Source organism: Pinus tabuliformis, chromosome J (genome assembly GCF_031772625.1).
Source record: "Pinus tabuliformis cultivar Carrire ecotype Pingquan chromosome J, CPIR1, whole genome shotgun sequence".
Classification (NCBI taxonomy): Eukaryota; Viridiplantae; Streptophyta; class Pinopsida; order Pinales; family Pinaceae; genus Pinus; species Pinus tabuliformis.
Window position 1 is genome coordinate 326,739,435 of NC_142295.1, and position 12,721 is coordinate 326,752,155.

At 41.3% G+C, this 12,721-nt stretch overlaps 1 protein-coding gene across 1 annotated transcript in view; it reads right to left on the reverse strand.

Moving 5' to 3' along the window:
• LOC149227076 (uncharacterized) overlaps positions 1 to 12,721 on the reverse strand; it is a 133,168-nt gene that overhangs the window by 76,859 nt on the left and 43,588 nt on the right. The window lies entirely within an intron of this gene.

The window sequence follows — 12,721 nt, forward strand, 5'->3', positions numbered from 1 at the left end:
ACATGGCTAACAGATATGCACCTCTGCAGATACCAGCCAATGCTCCAGCTCTACCCCAAGACTACCAAACTAGACTCTCATTTTTTGACTCCCATGGCCCTTTGACAGCCATCCAGCATGCTAAAAAGATGCAAGATCACTTTGAGACCTATGAAATAGATGATGACAGTGTCAGGATGAGAATCTTTGTTCAAAGCTTAACTGGGGATGTCAGAACTTGGTTTAGATCCTTAAATGCAAATTCCATTGCAACCCCTGAAGTTCTATACCAGGAATTTACCAACAGATGGGAGAAAAAGAGAGATCCGCACCATATACTTGGTGAATATAACACTATTAAAAGAGGTCCCCAAGAAACGGTTTTGGAGTATTGTGCTAGGTTTAACAACATATACAATGCTATCCCCCAGAACTTAAGGCCCCCTCCTGATTTGGCCCTTTATAACTTCCCTGATGGTTTTGATTCTGATATGGCCTATCAGTTGAGAGAAAGAGACCCTCCAACCCTCGCAGAAGCCCAAAGAGTTGCAGTCACTGTAGAGGCCAACCTAATTGCCAAAAGAAACAGGGCAAAGCTTGAAAAGAAGGTTGGTTTCAAAGAAGAGCCCTCAGGCTTTGATCAAAAGTTGGATGCAATACTAAACAGCATGAAAAGACTAGGTGAAAGAGTGGAATCAGTTGAAAGAAAGTCATCATGGGAGGCACCACAAAACAATCCTCCTAGAAACCCAAATTTTAGGAGAACACAGAACCCCAATATAGGAAAGACAGGTGCTGACCAAGATATCAGACCCCCTTTTCAAGAAAATTATGCAGAAACTTCCTCAGCTAATCAGCTCAATGAAGATCCTGAGATCAACTTAATAGGTCTGGATGGTAAAAGCCAGGTTTTCTTAACACAAGAAGACCATGAGGAGGATGAAAGCAAAACATTCCAAACACAATCAGGAGAATCCTTTGACTTTAAACAAGGGTATGATACTGCTGTCTATGAAGTCCATAAACAATACAAACTAAGAAGTCGGACTGTAAATGCAAATCAGCCTGAGAAGGTAAAGGAGAAACAACAATCTAAAGAAACCTTAGTCACTGAACCTAATGACAAAACAAACTTGCCTGCAAAGGAAGTAGTGGTTGAGGAGGTCACTGAACTACTGCCCACACCACAACAGCCCACGGCAACCTCATCCTCCCACCCAAATCCGAACATTACCCCTCAAGTCATGGGTATGAGGGGCAGGTTCCAAAATCAAGATGAAATCCAACAAGAAGATTCAATGAACAGAGAAAGGACTGCTATCCGTGACTCTAAAATTCAGGTGGATAAACCCTTTGACCTAGGAACAGAGATTGGCAAGTTAAAGATAGCAATTCCCCTGTCAGAGCTAGCCAAGCATGACATATATAAGCAACAGATCAAAAAATCCCTTCAGCTCACCAACAGCAAAGATGATGTAAATGTGCTAGATGACACTCCAGAATTACTGTTTGGCCCAGAGGTAGACGGAAAGACAGTAGTCACAGGGGTTTTACCTTTTTATGTCAGCTTGCATATTCATGATAAAATACTGCATAATGCAATGTTTGACTCAGGTGCCTCTCACAACCTTATGCCAAAAGCGGTCATGGAAAGGTTAAACTTAGACATCACAAGACCATACAAAGACATGTTTTCTTTTGATTCTAGTCAAGTCAAATGCTTGGGCCTAATTAAGGATTTATGTGTGTCCTTGGTTCAATTTCCCAACAAAACCATTTTAATGGATGTTGTTGTTGCTGATATCCCACCCAAATATGGGATGCTCTTATCAAGATCATGGGGAGCCAAACTCCAAGGCTCCCTGCAATTGGACATGTCATATGCAACCATTTCTGTATTTGGGCAACCAAAAAGACTTTATAGGGAAACACTCATGAAATATATGGTCAGCAGTGAAGAAAAGCCTCAAAATTTCCCAATATATGCTGTCCATTCAGACATAGACTCCTTCATCCTCTTCAATGACAGCGCAAGCTTCTCAAACAATGACATTAAAACCGAAACACCCATACAAGAACAAAACATTGATCAAACAAGTGGCACCTGCCAAATTTCAATCAGCCCAACAATACCCATTAACCCTCCTCTAGTTGTCAAAGATTGTCAAACAAATGATGAAATTATCCTAGGAGACAAATGGGAAAAGAAACCTCAACTCATGCTCACATTGCCATCCCATGAAAAGAATTTAAAATCTCCTGACCAGCAAGATAGTCTGTGGGTCCTAGAGTTTGATGGCTCAGTTAACAAGTTAGGGGCAGGAGCTGGAGTATGGATACATAACAAAGAGAAAGGCTGTGCAGAAGGCCGGGCTTATAGATTGAACTTTAAATGCACTAACAACATGGCAGAATATGAAGCTCTGCTACTAGGTCTCAAGATTGCAAAATCATTACAAGCACATAGCCTCTCAATCATGGGGGACTCTGATCTAGTAATTCAACAAGTAAAAGGGGATTTTGTCACCAATGACAAAAGATTAAGGTCCTATAGGTCTGCTGTAATTGAAATACTAGAAACTTTCTCCGAGTTTGTTCTCACAAAGATTCCAAGGGGCCACAATCTCCATGCTCACAGCTTGGCAACATTTGCCAGCACCTTCAAATTCCCACTACAACCCAACAATTGTTTCACAGCAGAGGTCAAATATAGGCCTTCTATTCCAAACAATGTCAAAGAGTGGCAAGTATTTGAGAATGACATGCAAATAAACAACTTTTTAACCTTGCAACAAGAGTTTACAGGATTAAATATTGACCTTGAGACAGCAAGTCAATCTCAAATAGTTGATGGAGCAAGTCAATCACAATTACAGTTTCAACAGTCTGCCCACCCAATGTCACCTAGAACAGCCAAACAACTACTCAGTCCAACCATTTTCAACAAAGAAAACATTCAGCAAATTCACCAAATTGACTGTGAAGAGCTGAGCAACGCTGGAGATGAAATCATACAACTCAAAGACAATCTTCTTCCAGCAGGTCTTACCCCACTAGAGGATATTTTTGACTCAAATGATGTCCCCAGGAAACCAAAGATGCAGCCATTAGATGCAACAATTGAAGAATGTAACATTGGTACCACTGACAAGCCTAAAATAATAAAGCTATCTGCTGCTTTGCCCCCTGACCAAAAACCCAAATATATTGATCTCTTTAAAGAGTTCCAAGATGTCTTTGCCTGGGGTTATGAGGACTTGAAGTCTTATGATACCTCTGTTATCCAGCACACCATTCCCCTCAAGCCTAATCAAAAACCATTCAAACAGAAATTGAGAAGAATCAATCCTGTGCTTCTTCCTTCCATTGAAAAGGAATTACAAAAAATGTTCAAAGCTGGTATCATAGCACCAATCAGGTTTTCTGAATGGATTTCAAATTTGGTCCCTACAAGAAAGAAAACTGGTGAGATTAGACTTTGTGTAGACTTAAGGAATTTGAACCTAGTGTCGCTCAAAGACAACTACCCCTTGCCCAAAATGGACCACATCCTTCAAAGAGTAGTAGGAGCCTCAAGGATATCATTGTTGGATGGCTTCTCAGGTTTCAATCAAATCCTGGTGCACCCTGATGATCAAGACAAGACTGCATTTACTACCCCATGGGGCACTTTCAAGTATGTGAAGATGCCCTTTGGATTGAAAAATGCAGGGGCAACATTTCAGAGAGCAATGGACATTGCTTTTGCAAAGCAAATTCATGATTTCTTGGTCATTTACTTAGATGATCTTACACCCTTTTCAAAATCTGACCAAGAACACTTGAAACATTTAAGACAAATCTTCATAACATGCAGAAAATATGGTATTTCCTTAAACCCCAAGAAGTCATTATTTGGTTTGGAAGAAGGGAAACTTTTAGGACACATCATTTCGAAAGATGGCATAAGAATTGATCCAGATAGGATACAAGCTATCCTACAAATGCCTCACCCAAGTAATATCAAGGAGCTGCAAGGATTCTTAGGAAAAATCAACTTTTTGAGAAGGTTTATCCCAAATTTAGCAGAGTTAATCAGATTACTAAACAATATGCTAAAGAAAGATTCAAAGGTCAAATGGACTGTTGAAGCAAAACAAGCTTTTGAAAGTATAAAATTGGCCTTGACTCAAACCCCAGTGTTAACTAACCCTCAGTTTGACAGAGACTTCATCATTTTCTCCTTTGCCTCCCAACATACTATTGCTGCTGTTTTATTACAGAAAGATGACCAAGGGAATGAAAAGCCCATTGCTTTTTTCAGCAGAGCTCTTAGAGATGCCCCCCTAAAGTACCAAATAATGGAGAAACAAGCCTATGCCTTAATCAAAGCTATCAAAGACTTTAGGATTTACATCCTTTACTCCCATGTTGTGGCTTATGTACCAAGTCCTATTGTCAAAGACATCCTCACACAAGAAAACTTAGAGGGAAGAAGAGGAAAATGGATTGCAAATATACTTGAATTTGACATTGAAATAAAGCCTACAAAGCTGATAAAAGGGCAAGGTTTGGCCAAGTTAATGACAGAAGCAAATTTCCAAGCCTTAGACATTAACCAACTGGACAGTGAAACAGAGCTGGCGACTCCAAAGATCAATGTAGCCTTTGAACAATCTCCATGGTACTCTGATATCTGTTATGTGTTACAAAACTTGTGTGCTCCCCCAGGACTGTCCAGAACTAAGTCTAGGTTCCTAAAAATGAAAACATCTAAATTTTGTGTGATAGATGAGAATCTACTCTGGAAAAACCATGAAGGTATTTTGCTGCACTGTCTTCTTGAGAGTGAAACTGACAATATCATGCAAGAATTCCATGCTGGAGACTGTGGTGGACATTTGTACTGGAAGTCCACTGTAGACAAGATATTAAGGGCTGGTTATTACTGGCCCACTATGTTCTCTGATGTGAAGAAATTCACAACATCATGCCACAAGTGCCAACTGTTTGAAGGCAAAAGACAGTTGCTGCCACTTCCTTTGAGGCCCATTGCAACAGAGAGACCTTTTCAACAATGGGGCTTGGATTTCATTGGAGAAATTCATCCCTCATCTTCAGGACAACACAGATGGATCTTGACAGCAACAGACTACTTCACCAAGTGGATTGAAGCTGTCCCATGCAGACAAGCAAATGATTCAGTAATCATTCAATTTTTGGAAAACAATATACTGGCTAGATTTGGCTGCCCAGACAAGATAATAACAGACAATGCTGCTGCCTTCAGATCCAAGAAGATGGTGAACTTCTGCCATAAATTTCACATTACTTTAGGCCATTCTACAGCTTACTATCCTCAAGGAAATGGCCTTGCTAAATCATCAAACAAAAGCCTGATAAACATCATAAAGAAAGTGCTGGAAGAGAACAAAAAGAACTGGCATAAGAAACTAGTAAATGCTTTATGGGCAGACAGATTAACCACTAAAAGATCAATTGGGACCAGCCCATATGAGTTAGTCTATGGATTAGAGGCCAGATTTCCTTCATCACTAGGAGTGCCGGTTATGAAACTCCTACAAGAAAGCCAAGCAGAGCCAAATGACATGCAAAGAAGGATTAACCAGATAATTTGTCTACAGCAGACCAGAGAACAAGTTTTCAGCAGAGTGCAGATACTACAAGAGAAACTGAAAAAGGCCTTTGATAGAAGAACTAAAGCAGAAGATTTCAATGTAGGGGACAAAGTTTTAAAGTGGGATGCAAGAAGAGAAGAGAAAGGAAAACATGGGAAGTTTGATTCTTTATGGAAAGGACCATTTTCTGTCCAAGCAGTACAAGGTAATAACACCTACTTCCTAAAAAGTTTGACTGTAACTGAAATGGATGAAGGTCCTGTCAATGGCAGGATGCTGAAGCACTATTTTGACTGTTCACTATGATAGAAATTCAGAGGTTCATTGTATATATGCAGTTGTACATATTCCTTTTTGATTTAAATTGTATAAAGAGGTTTTCCCAAATGCTGCACCTAGCAGCAACAGGCAGATAGAATCAGAGGTTCTCCAAGAAAGGCACACTATTTTGACAGATTATATGCAGCAAATTTCAAAGATTAAGATAGGCAGTCAAGGAATAAGGCAATCTGACCTGCTGTTCTTGGTCTTTCAAAAGAAAAACCATTCCCATGTGGAGCCACTGTTGGATACCTATAGTAATAGGTTTCATATTTCATGATTGGCAAGAGAAAAGCCAAATATGCTCTGCTCTGGTATCCCAAAGATCCCATATTTCCTAGAAAGCAAGAGCTGGGTAAAGTGTTTCAAGTATTGAGGACCTTATTTCAAATTTTGTGGATGATTCAACAGTCTAATCTGGATCATGCCATGTTTCAATTTTGAGTTGTAGAATAGAGAAAGAGGTCTGTCCAAACAGCTTAATCTTGGCAGACAAGTAGTTCAGGTAGAGAAGCAAAGGTTCCCAAAAGTTTAATCTGGGACCTTGGAAGACATAAGGGTAGAAGTAGATAGAGAGAAAAGGAAAAAGCCAAAGAAAAGAAAAGGCAATTGAGGGTTGCAAGTCCAAGTGCCCCTCCAAGAAGAAACAAAAAATGCTAGGCAAATAGTTGGGTAGGCAGTTGTGGTTGCAGAAAGAATATGATCACCATTACACAGGCATCAATAGGTCTCTTGCCAAGGCAATAAATCTATCAGCAAACAAAGTGGTGAATTCCATGAACTCACAGCAAAGAGCATCACTAACTTCTTTTCTTTCCCTCTCTAGTCCATCACTAACACCCCCTTTCTAATTCCCCTCCTTCATTCATATTAACTCCTAATTCTACTATATAACCTCCCCTATCTTACCCCCACCCCTAATATTATTAACACTAAGGTGTATAAAACCCCAAATCTTATGTATATTCCCTCCCCTAGGCATAATAGCCGTGTATTGTTCAAAAGGGACCAAAATGGCATCTGGCCACTTTGGTGAACCTATTCCACCCTATTTCCCCTTTGCTGCAAGTCAATTTGCCCTCAAATCACCTCTGCACTGATAAAACCCCTCTCCAAACCCCTTTGGCATATAAAACCTTTGCAAAGGCTAATACCCGCCTCTGGCACGTTTCCCAATCCTACCGCATGGTTGGTTAATCAAAACATTTGAAAAAAAACCCATAAAACCCACAAAGTTTGATTTTTCCGCCCGCACTATCAAACGCGCGTCTTTTCCCTCCGCCAGCCGTCGGATCAAGCCCATCAGATCCAACGGCCCACATCAATATCGGAGCGCTTCCTGTGGCGGCACGTTAACCTCCGGGAAAGTGACGTTGCGCCTTGTCACGCCTCCTCCACGCGTCAACCGATGGACCATCTCGGAGCCCGCTCTGACAGCCTCTGCGCCGTACCTAAACCGCCCCGAGAAACCGCGGCGGTTAAGGCCTTAACCGTGACCGCTGCAGTTTGACTGCCACCTACCCGCCGCTGACTCGCCGCCACGTCATTGCCTGCTCGTACCTGCCTCTCGTATGGGTCCACCTCACTGCTGACTGGACTGCCACCTCGCCGCCCCTTGACCAGTCACCCACTGCCACGTCGCCCGATGACGTCAACTGACGTCACCTCACCATGACCCACCAATGACGTCATGCTGACGTCAGCAGAAAAAAGCGCCAAATTGGTAAAATAACCCATATTCACCAATTTTCCCGTGTTTTTACCATTTTCACTGTGATTTCTGCTGAATGCTCTGCATGACCGTTTGAACTCAAATTTTTGCCAACCAGTCAATTAGCCCGGGCGACCTCCTCAAACAGCAACTGTGCACCTGTGTTTCAACCTCTGCTCGTCGAATTACAGGTGCCCCTCTCCTACAGAAAGCAAACTGGAACAGCTGCTAAATCTTCAGCAGCACAGCAGCAAACTACTGAGAAGACACCCCAGGCAGCAAGCAAAGACAAAGGAAAACAGGTGGAACAGCCACCTATATTGACAGAAGAACAAGTTGACACCTTGCTACAGCAGCAAGAAGAAATGGAACAGCAAGAACTGGGGCAGCAACAAGAAGAAGCACAGTCCAGTGAACAGCAGCCCTTGCAGCAGGAAAAGGGGACAGATCTACCTAGTTACACCGAGCAGCAGCCCCAAACAGAGGTGCCTCCCAAGACAGACACCAATGTAGACACCTCAGTCCTCCAAACACCACAGAAGGAGGATGTGACCAGGAAAAGGGAGAGAGAGACCCCCCACACCTCATCCTTCATCAGAGGAGAGAAGAGACAATGACTGAATGACTCCCAAGAGGAGGACATAGCAGTAAGGCAAGCCATGGGCATGGGCCCACCCAGTGGAGAACTTTCGGCCAGCTCATCTCAGCGTGGACATGACATGACTATGGGAGGAGAGGTCAGCTCCTCCGGTCAACACAGAAAAGGGCAGTCAAGTATAAAACAGCAATTCATTGACATCAAAAGGAGGAGTGATCCCATAAAAGTGCAGTTGTATGATCACTTGTTAAACCTAGCTCCTAGCAACCAGCAGAGACTCATGTCTGCTTTCGATGTGAGCGAAGGCAAAATGGTAATGAGCCACTTCATGCCCACAACTTTGCAGCCTCAGTCCACCTCGGACTATCTAAGAACCAACATGGAGGTTCTTGCCAAAGACATACACCCCATGGACAAGATTGAATTACATAAGCAAACTGGTGAAATGGTGTATGCCTCCCTGGCAGATGAGACATTGGAGAACTATAAACTAAAGAGCAGCCTGGATAACACAGCTTCTCAGCTGGAGTTAGAAAGAGCATCATCACAAGCCAAGGACAATAGGATCAAGTCCTTGGAAGAGGTAATTATAGAGATAGGGCATGATCCTAAAGATGTCAAGGGCATCCAAGAACTCCTGAAGATAAGGGATGCAGACATGGCGGCCCTAAGAAAGAAAATCAAACTCCCGGCCACCATCCATCCACAAACAGATGAAGTTGCCCAGCAAAGGCAAGAAAAGGATGCTACAGATCTGCTGGTATCCCTATACAAAGAGCTGGTTAGGACTCAAGACCAGCTAGGACAAACTGAAGCTGCAAAGGCAGCACTACAAGAAACACTGAAGCAAAGAGAAGGGGGCCAACCCTCCCAGCCTCCTCCTGTGATAATAAATCTTGAGGAAATCCCTCCAAAGACCACTCCTCCTCCTCAGCAAACAGAAGCTACAGCACCAACTACAGTGCCATCCACAGCAACAACATCTACAACATCAGAACAGGCTACTAGTTTAGACATGCAAAAGCTGCAAGCTGAGATCCAAGCTATGGAATCTCAAATGAAAGAGCTGGAGGAACTTAAGAAAACCTTGACCAAGGTAAATGAAAAGTTTGACAAGAGCAAACAGAATGAAGCAGCCAAGGAGAGAGAGGTAAAAGCTCTTAAGAGGAGAATTGTTGAACTAGAGAAAGAGCTTGCACTAGAAAAGGTGACAGCTGAAATGAAAGCAGTGCTATGGAGCAACATTGGGCGGTCCATCGCCAACCAGTGGCAATATATTGAGACCATGGATGAGCAAATGGTGCTCATCACTAAAGCAAACAGAGAAATACAGAGGGCCAGGGCAAGCCTTGGACACATGCCAGAAGCTGCTACTAGGATAATCAATACTCTGAACTATAAGACTAGCTCTCAATTAGCTGTCATGGGAATCACCAACAGGACAGAAACAATTGCTGTAGCCAAGAGAGTCATAACATTGAGGAACCTGGTTGGAACACTGGAGAGGAGGACACAGGATATGCAAACTGAAATCAACAGATTCCTGGAAAAGTTCGTGGCACTACAAAACAGAGGCCTCCCCAGCATTTTAAGTAGTGTAGGAAGACTGCTCACCCTGGACAATTACAATAAGAGAATTGATGCCCAGGCAGTAGCAGAGATTGCACAACCGCCCAGCACTTCAGCAGAACCAGGGCCAGCCACCGGGCAGAGTATGTATGACAGAGTGGAGAACCTGTTTTTCCTCATGAATGAAGTTGACCATCTGTTTGATACACCACCTAACTTCTTCAAATTCACAGAAGCAGATGAAACTCTAGGGGCAATCTTAGCACACCAACTGCCCACACAGGATGCCTGGAGAAATTTGACACAGACAGTTTTGTCAGGCCAGAATCAGTAGCGCCAATTCTCCAGGCAAATGAGCATACATGCGCAGGCACAATTTTGAAGAAAGATATCTACAGAGAAGAGGCAGAGGCTGAGCCAACTCAGCAGGACCATTGACTCACCACAAGCAACAGTCACAATCACAGGTGACCAGTCCAGGATACAGCGTACAAAGCCTTAAAGACAGATCTTCCAGCATTTATTCAGAATATCTCGACCGACTTAGCTGTTTCCAAAAGCTAAAATATCTTCTGACAGAGCATTAAAATGCCTGTACTCTGTAATCAATGCTGTATTAAATTTTGATCATAATATCTTAAGTAGTTGGTAAGAATGTAAAATCTGAGATAACTCAGAACTCAGATATTTTGTAAATGACCGCAAGTATATATTCACCCTTCACAGCAGTTGGAGGGGTTGTTGCAATTTTCTTTTGAAGAGCTCTCGCTCGTTGTAATATTTTCAGAGAAGTAATACAAAGGAATAATGGAATTTCCAAGGCTTAGTGTTCTTTGATGTATTGTGGTGAAAGATGAATGTTACAGGATTCCAGGGTGTTGCATAAAACAATAAGTATTCTCAAATCTCTTTGTTATATGTTTTCGAGTCTTTTGTTCTCTTTTGTTGTTCAAATGTTTTACACTTGATAGCAAGGTGAAAGGATAGTTCCAGGATTTAACCATGTTTACCCTGGACTCAAACTGAGCTATTATATATGTTTTCCTCAGATACAGTGACAGAATTGTAATTCTTAATTGCTGCATTTCAAAACTGTGTCTTTTACTGTGACAGGCATTCTCAGGGATTCAATTTTTGCCCCTGAGACCTCCGTCTTTCTCCTCTTAAAGTTGTCTGTTGGAAATATATAGACAATAAGTGAAAATTCTTAAATGCTTTTCACTGTTTGTGTTACCTGTTTCCAGTCATTTAATCAAAAAAATCTGTTCTATTAAACACTCAAATGGCCCTGTAAGTTCCATCTTTCGTCTCAAAATTTCAAACACATATAGCCACAGACTCCATTGCCCAATGGTACTCAACCTCTCTGAAAACTACATCACTAGAATCTAAAAGGAGTTTCATCAACCAAAACATAAACAAAACCAGTGCATAATAGCTAGCCTAAAACCCTATCATAAACAGTTACAAATCATAAAGAGAGAGCCCTCTCTGATCACAGTTTGGCTAGAAACAGTGATCCAAAGATTGGTTAGTGGTTACCCCGGCCGTATTCCCTTGGGAGTCATAGGGAACAACCTGGGTGTTAACAGAACCCGAAACCATAAAATAGGAAGGATGAACCTCATAGGTTGTTTCCAACAGGATATAGGTTATACCTATAGCTCATTAACATCGAAATCAACATTATTACCACCACTTTTGTCTTCTATGTCCTCCTCCTCTATATCCAATGTAATCTATGCATCTATTGGTTTGGAGGATGAACCCTCTAGCACTAGCACATTATGATCCAAGTTGGTCAATGCTAACTCAATATTGTTTTCCAAACTCATATCATCAAGAAGCACATCCCACATCTTTGTCTTTCCCTTCAACCATCCCTCCCTATGTTTGTAAATAATAGGAAGGTTGGTGTGTACATACACCTTCTCTTTACCCTTATTTGTTTCCCTTGATTGAGTCATGAGTGCTATAAAAATAAATAAAAATTCACTACTAGAAGATTGTATATGCAAAAACAATGGACAGCTAGACTGTTGTAGCAAAATTGTAAAAAGAAAAATGGAAGGGAAATCCACTTACTTGTAGCTTTAATCACCTCGAAAATGCTCATATCTCCTTTATTGGTCACTCCCATAATCCCACAACACCCAAACAAAAATGAAAATGGAAAAATGCAGCTACATTTCAGCTTTTATCAAGCATGTTGGTCACTTTTTGGTGGACACTTGTCCAAAAATAATGATTCTCTCTAGGAATGAATCAGACTCCTTGTAGACATAAATCTAAAATTCAAATATGCACCAACAACGAATCAAACATGTTTCAGTATCAAACTGTGTCCAGCATGATGGATTCATGACACATGTGGGGTGGCAAGATGAATCTGATGACTAAGCATGGAACCCAAAGGTAAAGCCTACTTCATCAACAAAAAGCTATTTCCCAAATAACAGAAAATATTCAATTACAACATATTATATAATATAATTCCCAGATTACATTGTGAACCGAAAGATTTTGTAAACTCCCCCCTCTTTGGTAATGATAAAAAAATATGTAATTTTTTTTATATTCCGATAACCTCGTTTGCAAAAACCTCCTACATGCTTAACCATGAAATTTAGCCATGCATTAAAAAATCATCCAATAGTTGCCTGAAAAGTGTAGAATCAAAAGTTTAGATATTTCTCCATACCCAAAACCATGTGGTGGTACCCAACCAGAAATAAGTTTTGACAATGTGACGTGGATATTAGCACAACATAAAAAATATACTGCAACTATCGTACAATTATCGCTATATCCACAACGACAAAAAATTTAGCCAAAAGTGATACACCTTCCACTGTAAACTTACCAACAAACTGATATAAAATGAACCCAACAAACTATATATGTGTGAGTCATCTAAATTAGCTT